Here is an 8,853-nt window from a genome sequence, read left to right as displayed (position 1 = left end):
GAATAGCTGTAACTTTTGATAGAAGACTCGGATACACATGTTTATGGCTTTATCTTATAGAACTCAAGGTCTCCGTGCTGGGAAAACAGGTTTTGCAGCTGTTTGAGCTAAGATTTCCAAGTTATTCACATAATGAAAACCTATACTTTGTTTCGGTCGAGTTCCCCATTCAAATGCATGTAACAGTGAGAAACGCACTGTCTTGGCGAAAGAAAGCTATTTTGTACAACTTCATAGAAATAGCTGTAACTTTTGATAGAAGACTCAGACAAACATGTTTATGGCCATATATTATAGAACTCAAGGTCTCCGTGCTGGTCAAACAGGTTTTGCAGCTGTTTGAGCTAAGATTTCCAAGTTATTCACATAATGAAAACTTATACTTTGTTTCGGTCGAGTTCCCCATTCAAATGCATGTAACAGTGAGAAACGCACTGTCTTGGCGAAAGAAAGTGTTTTTGTACAACTTCATATAAATAGCTGTAACTTTTGATAGAAGACTCGGATACACATGTTTATGGCTTTATCTTATAGAACTCAAGGTCTCCGTGCTGGGCAAATAGGTTTTGCAGCTGTTTGAGCTAAGATTTCCAAGTTATTCACATAATGAAAACCTATACTTTGTTTCGGTGGAGTTCCCCATTCAAATGCATGTAACAGTGAGAAACGCACTGTCTTGGCGAAAGAAAGCGTTTTTGTACAACTTCATATGAATAGCTGTAACTTTTGATAGAAGACTCGGATACACATGTTTATGGCTTTATCTTATAGAACTCAAGGTCTCCGTGCTGGGCAAACAGGTTTTGCAGCTGTTTGAGCTAAGATTTCCAAGTTATTCACATAATGAAAACCTATACTTTGTTTCGGTCGAGTTCCCCATTCAAATGCATGTAACAGTGAGAAACGCACTGTCTTGGCGAAAGAAAGCTATTTTGTACAACTTCATATGAATAGCTGTAACTTTTGATAGAAGACTCGGATACACATGTTTATGGCTTTATCTTATAGAACTCAAGGTCTCCGTGCTGGGCAAACAGGTTTTGCAGCTGTTTGAGCTAAGATTTCCAAGTTATTCACATAATGAAAACCTATACTTTGTTTCGGTCGAGTTCCCCATTCAAATGCATGTAACAGTGAGAAACGCACTGTCTTGGCGAAAGAAAGCGTTTTTGTACAACTTCATAGAAATAGCTGTAACTTTTGATAGAAGACTCGGATACACATGTTTATGGCTTTATATTATAGAACTCAAGGTCTCCGTGCTGGGCAAACAGGTTTTGCAGCTGTTTGAGCTAAGATTTCCAAGTTATTCACATAATGAAAACCTATACTTTGTTTCGGTCGAGTTCCCCATTCAAATGCATGTAACAGTGAGAAACGCACTGTCTTGGCGAAAGAAAGCGTTTTTGTACAACTTCATATAAATAGCTGTAACTTTTGATAGAAGACTCGGACAAACATGTTTATGGCTTTATCTTATAGAACTCAAGGTCTCCGTGCTGGGCAAACAGGTTTTGCAGCTGTTTGAGCTAAGATTTCCAAGTTATTCACATAATGAAAACCTATACTTTGTTTCGGTCGAGTTCCCCATTCAAATGCATGTAACAGTGAGAAACGCACTGTCTTGGCGAAAGAAAGCTATTTTGTACAACTTCATATAAATAGCTGTAACTTTTGATAGAAGACTCAGACAAACATGTTTATGGCTTTATCTTATAGAACTCAAGGTCTCCGTGCTGGGAAAACAGGTTTTGCAGCTGTTTGAGCTAAGATTTCCAAGTTATTCACATAATGAAAACTTATACTTTGTTTCGGTGGAGTTCCCCATTCAAATGCATGTAACAGTGAGAAACGCACTGTCTTGGCGAAAGAAAGCGTTTTTGTACAACTTCATATGAATAGCTGTAACTTTTGATAGAAGACTCGGATACACATGTTTATGGCTTTATATTATAGAACTCAAGGTCTCCGTGCTGGGCAAACAGGTTTTGCAGCTGTTTGAGCTAAGATTTCCAAGTTATTCACATAATGAAAACCTATACTTTGTTTCGGTCGAGTTCCCCATTCAAATGCATGTAACAGTGAGAAACGCACTGTCTTGGCGAAAGAAAGCTATTTTGTACAACTTCATATGAATAGCTGTAACTTTTGATAGAAGACTCGGATACACATGTTTATGGCTTTATCTTATAGAACTCAAGGTCTCCGTGCTGGGCAAACAGGTTTTGCAGCTGTTTGAGCTAAGATTTCCAAGTTATTCACATAATGAAAACCTATACTTTGTTTCGGTCGAGTTCCCCATTCAAATGCATGTAACAGTGAGAAACGCACTGTCTTGGCGAAAGAAAGCGTTTTTGTACAACTTCATAGAAATAGCTGTAACTTTTGATAGAAGACTCGGATACACATGTTTATGGCTTTATATTATAGAACTCAAGGTCTCCGTGCTGGGCAAACAGGTTTTGCAGCTGTTTGAGCTAAGATTTCCAAGTTATTCACATAATGAAAACCTATACTTTGTTTCGGTCGAGTTCCCCATTCAAATGCATGTAACAGTGAGAAACGCACTGTCTTGGCGAAAGAAAGCGTTTTTGTACAACTTCATATAAATAGCTGTAACTTTTGATAGAAGACTCGGACAAACATGTTTATGGCTTTATCTTATAGAACTCAAGGTCTCCGTGCTGGGCAAACAGGTTTTGCAGCTGTTTGAGCTAAGATTTCCAAGTTATTCACATAATGAAAACCTATACTTTGTTTCGGTGGAGTTCCCCATTCAAATGCATGTAACAGTGAGAAACGCACTGTCTTGGCGAAAGAAAGCGTTTTTGTACAACTTCATAGAAATAGCTGTAACTTTTGATAGAAGACTCGGATACACATGTTTATGGCTTTATCTTATAGAACTCAAGGTTCCCGTGCTGGGCAAACAGGTTTTGCAGCTGTTTGAGCTAAGATTTCCAAGTTATTCACATAATGAAAACCTATACTTTGTTTCGGTCGAGTTCCCCATTCAAATGCATGTAACAGTGAGAAACGCACTGTCTTGGGGAAAGAAAGCTATTTTGTACAACTTCATATAAATAGCTGTAACTTTTGATAGAAGACTCAGACAAACATGTTTATGGCTTTATCTTATAGAACTCAAGGTCTCCGTGCTGGGAAAACAGGTTTTGCAGCTGTTTGAGCTAAGATTTCCAAGTTATTCACATAATGAAAACTTATACTTTGTTTCGGTGGAGTTCCCCATTCAAATGCATGTAACAGTGAGAAACGCACTGTCTTGGCGAAAGAAAGCGTTTTTGTACAACTTCATAGAAATAGCTGTAACTTTTGATAGAAGACTCGGATACACATGTTTATGGCTTTATCTTATAGAACTCAAGGTTCCCGTGCTGGGCAAACAGGTTTTGCAGCTGTTTGAGCTAAGATTTCCAAGTTATTCACATAATGAAAACCTATACTTTGTTTCGGTTGAGTTCCCCATTCAAAATGCATGTAACAGTGAGAAACGCACTGTCTTGGAGAAAGAAAACGTTTTTGTACAACTTCATAGAAATAGCTGTGACTTTTGATAGAAGACTCAGACAAACATGTTTATTGCCTTATATTATAGAACTCAAGGTCTCCGTGCTGGGCAAACAGGTTTTGCAGCTGTTTGAGCTAAGATTTCCAAGTTATTCACATAATGAAAACCTATACTTTGTTTCGGTCGAGTTCCCCATTCAAATGCATGTAACAGTGAGAAACGCACTGTCTTGGCGAAAGAAAGCGTTTTTGTACAACTTCATATAAATAGCTGTAACTTTTGATAGAAGACTCGGATACACATGTTTATGGCTTTATCTTATAGAACTCAAGGTCTCCGTGCTGGGCAAATAGGTTTTGCAGCTGTTTGAGCTAAGATTTCCAAGTTATTCACATAATGAAAACTTATACTTTGTTTCGGTCGAGTTCCCCATTCAAAATGCATGTAACAGTGAGAAACGCACTGTCGTGGCGAAAGAAAACGTTTTTGTACAACTTCATAGAAATAGCTGTAACTTTTGATAGAAGACTCAGACAAACACGTTTATGGCCTTATATTATAGAACTCAAGGTCTCCGTGCTGGGAAAACAGGTTTTGCAGCTGTTTGAGCTAAGATTTCCAAGTTATTCACATAATGAAAACCTATACTTTGTTTCGGTCGAGTTCCCCATTCAAATGCATGTAACAGTGAGAAACGCACTGTCTTGGCGAAAGAAAGCGTTTTTGTACAACTTCATATGAATAGCTGTAACTTTTGATAGAAGACTCGGATACACATGTTTATGGCTTTATCTTATAGAACTCAAGGTTCCCGTGCTGGGAAAACAGGTTTTGCAGCTGTTTGAGCTAAGATTTCCAAGTTATTCACATAATGAAAACCTATACTTTGTTTCGGTCGAGTTCCCCATTCAAAATGCATGTAACAGTGAGAAACGCACTGTCGTGGCGAAAGAAAACGTTTTTGTACAACTTCATAGAAATAGCTGTAACTTTTGATAGAAGACTCGGATACACATGTTTATGGCTTTATCTTATAGAACTCAAGGTCTCCGTGCTGGGCAAATAGGTTTTGCAGCTGTTTGAGCTAAGATTTCCAAGTTATTCACATAATGAAAACCTATACTTTGTTTCGGTCGAGTTCCCCATTCAAATGCATGTAACAGTGAGAAACGCACTGTCTTGGCGAAAGAAAGCGTTTTTGTACAACTTCATATAAATAGCTGTAACTTTTGATAGAAGACTCGGATACACATGTTTATGGCTTTATCTTATAGAACTCAAGGTCTCCGTGCTGGGCAAATAGGTTTTGCAGCTGTTTGAGCTAAGATTTCCAAGTTATTCACATAATGAAAACCTATACTTTGTTTCGGTTGAGTTCCCCATTCAAATGCATGTAACAGTGAGAAACGCACTGTCTTGGCGAAAGAAAGCGTTTTTGTACAACTTCATATAAATAGCTGTAACTTTTGATAGAAGACTCGGATACACATGTTTATGGCTTTATCTTATAGAACTCAAGGTCTCCGTGCTGGGCAAACAGGTTTTGCAGCTGTTTGAGCTAAGATTTCCAAGTTATTCACATAATGAAAACCTATACTTTGTTTCGGTCGAGTTCCCCATTCAAATGCATGTAACAGTGAGAAACGCACTGTCTTGGCGAAAGAAAGCGTTTTTGTACAACTTCATATAAATAGCTGTAACTTTTGATAGAAGACTCGGATACACATGTTTATGGCTTTATCTTATAGAACTCAAGGTCTCCGTGCTGGGCAAACAGGTTTTGCAGCTGTTTGAGCTAAGATTTTCAAGTTATTCACATAATGAAAACTTATACTTTGTTTCGGTCGAGTTCCCCATTCAAAATGCATGTAACAGTGAGAAACGCACTGTCGTGGCGAAAGAAAACGTTTTTGTACAACTTCATAGAAATAGCTGTAACTTTTGATAGAAGACTCAGACAAACACGTTTATGGCCTTATATTATAGAACTCAAGGTCTCCGTGCTGGGAAAACAGGTTTTGCAGCTGTTTGAGCTAAGATTTCCAAGTTATTCACATAATGAAAACCTATACTTTGTTTCGGTCGAGTTCCCCATTCAAATGCATGTAACAGTGAGAAACGCACTGTCTTGGCGAAAGAAAGCGTTTTTGTACAACTTCATATGAATAGCTGTAACTTTTGATAGAAGACTCGGATACACATGTTTATGGCTTTATCTTATAGAACTCAAGGTTCCCGTGCTGGGAAAACAGGTTTTGCAGCTGTTTGAGCTAAGATTTCCAAGTTATTCACATAATGAAAACCTATACTTTGTTTCGGTCGAGTTCCCCATTCAAAATGCATGTAACAGTGAGAAACGCACTGTCGTGGCGAAAGAAAACGTTTTTGTACAACTTCATAGAAATAGCTGTAACTTTTGATAGAAGACTCAGACAAACATGTTTATGGCCTTATATTATAGAACTCAAGGTCTCCGTGCTGGTCAAACAGGTTTTGCAGCTGTTTGAGCTAAGATTTCCAAGTTATTCACATAATGAAAACCTATACTTTGTTTCGGTCGAGTTCCCCATTCAAATGCATGTAACAGTGAGAAACGCACTGTCTTGGCGAAAGAAAGCGTTTTTGTACAACTTCATATAAATAGCTGTAACTTTTGATAGAAGACTCGGATACACATGTTTATGGCTTTATCTTATAGAACTCAAGGTCTCCGTGCTGGGCAAATAGGTTTTGCAGCTGTTTGAGCTAAGATTTCCAAGTTATTCACATAATGAAAACCTATACTTTGTTTCGGTCGAGTTCCCCATTCAAATGCATGTAACAGTGAGAAACGCACTGTCTTGGCGAAAGAAAGCGTTTTTGTACAACTTCATAGAAATAGCTGTAACTTTTGATAGAAGACTCGGATACACATGTTTATGGCTTTATCTTATAGAACTCAAGGTTCCCGTGCTGGGCAAACAGGTTTTGCAGCTGTTTGAGCTAAGATTTCCAAGTTATTCACATAATGAAAACCTATACTTTGTTTCGGTCGAGTTCCCCATTCAAATGCATGTAACAGTGAGAAACGCACTGTCTTGGCGAAAGAAAGCGTTTTTGTACAACTTCATATAAATAGCTGTAACTTTTGATAGAAGACTCGGATACACATGTTTATGGCTTTATCTTATAGAACTCAAGGTCTCCGTGCTGGGCAAATAGGTTTTGCAGCTGTTTGAGCTAAGATTTCCAAGTTATTCACATAATGAAAACCTATACTTTGTTTCGGTCGAGTTCCCCATTCAAATGCATGTAACAGTGAGAAACGCACTGTCTTGGCGAAAGAAAGCGTTTTTGTACAACTTCATATAAATAGCTGTAACTTTTGATAGAAGACTCGGATACACATGTTTATGGCTTTATCTTATAGAACTCAAGGTTCCCGTGCTGGGCAAACAGGTTTTGCAGCTGTATGAGCTAAGATTTCCAAGTTATTCACATAATGAAAACTTATACTTTGTTTCGGTGGAGTTCCCCATTCAAATGCATGTAACAGTGAGAAACGCACTGTCTTGGCGAAAGAAAGCGTTTTTGTACAACTTCATATGAATAGCTGTAACTTTTGATAGAAGACTCGGATACACATGTTTATGGCTTTATCTTATAGAACTCAAGGTCTCCGTGCTGGGAAAACAGGTTTTGCAGCTGTTTGAGCTAAGATTTCCAAGTTATTCACATAATGAAAACCTATACTTTGTTTCGGTCGAGTTCCCCATTCAAAATGCATGTAACAGTGAGAAACGCACTGTTGTGGCGAAAGAAAGCGTTTTTGTACAACTTCATATAAATAGCTGTAACTTTTGATAGAAGACTCGGATACACATGTTTATGGCTTTATCTTATAGAACTCAAGGTCTCCGTGCTGGGCAAATAGGTTTTGCAGCTGTTTGAGCTAAGATTTCCAAGTTATTCACATAATGAAAACCTATACTTTGTTTCGGTCGAGTTCCCCATTCAAATGCATGTAACAGTGAGAAACGCACTGTCTTGGCGAAAGAAAGCGTTTTTGTACAACTTCATATAAATAGCTGTAACTTTTGATAGAAGACTCGGACAAACATGTTTATGGCTTTATCTTATAGAACTCAAGGTCTCCGTGCTGGGCAAACAGGTTTTGCAGCTGTTTGAGCTAAGATTTCCAAGTTATTCACATAATGAAAACCTATACTTTGTTTCGGTGGAGTTCCCCATTCAAATGCATGTAACAGTGAGAAACGCACTGTCTTGGCGAAAGAAAGCGTTTTTGTACAACTTCATAGAAATAGCTGTAACTTTTGATAGAAGACTCGGATACACATGTTTATGGCTTTATCTTATAGAACTCAAGGTTCCCGTGCTGGGCAAACAGGTTTTGCAGCTGTTTGAGCTAAGATTTCCAAGTTATTCACATAATGAAAACCTATACTTTGTTTCGGTCGAGTTCCCCATTCAAATGCATGTAACAGTGAGAAACGCACTGTCTTGGGGAAAGAAAGCTATTTTGTACAACTTCATATAAATAGCTGTAACTTTTGATAGAAGACTCAGACAAACATGTTTATGGCTTTATCTTATAGAACTCAAGGTCTCCGTGCTGGGAAAACAGGTTTTGCAGCTGTTTGAGCTAAGATTTCCAAGTTATTCACATAATGAAAACTTATACTTTGTTTCGGTGGAGTTCCCCATTCAAATGCATGTAACAGTGAGAAACGCACTGTCTTGGCGAAAGAAAGCGTTTTTGTACAACTTCATATGAATAGCTGTAACTTTTGATAGAAGACTCGGATACACATGTTTATGGCTTTATCTTATAGAACTCAAGGTCTCCGTGCTGGGCAAACAGGTTTTGCAGCTGTTTGAGCTAAGATTTCCAAGTTATTCACATAATGAAAACCTATACTTTGTTTCGGTCGAGTTCCCCATTCAAATGCATGTAACAGTGAGAAACGCACTGTCTTGGCGAAAGAAAGCGTTTTTGTACAACTTCATAGAAATAGCTGTAACTTTTGATAGAAGACTCGGATACACATGTTTATGGCTTTATATTATAGAACTCAAGGTCTCCGTGCTGGGCAAACAGGTTTTGCAGCTGTTTGAGCTAAGATTTCCAAGTTATTCACATAATGAAAACCTATACTTTGTTTCGGTCGAGTTCCCCATTCAAATGCATGTAACAGTGAGAAACGCACTGTCTTGGCGAAAGAAAGCGTTTTTGTACAACTTCATATAAATAGCTGTAACTTTTGATAGAAGACTCGGACAAACATGTTTATGGCTTTATCTTATAGAACTCAAGGTCTCCGTGC

Source organism: Rhamphochromis longiceps, linkage group LG13, assembly GCF_057381845.1.
Source record: "Rhamphochromis longiceps isolate RC_006_pf linkage group LG13, R_longiceps_female_GT1.1, whole genome shotgun sequence".
NCBI classification, from domain to species: Eukaryota; Metazoa; Chordata; class Actinopteri; order Cichliformes; family Cichlidae; genus Rhamphochromis; species Rhamphochromis longiceps.
The sequence above is the reverse complement of the archived record's forward strand: the minus strand, read 5'-3'. Positions refer to the sequence as shown.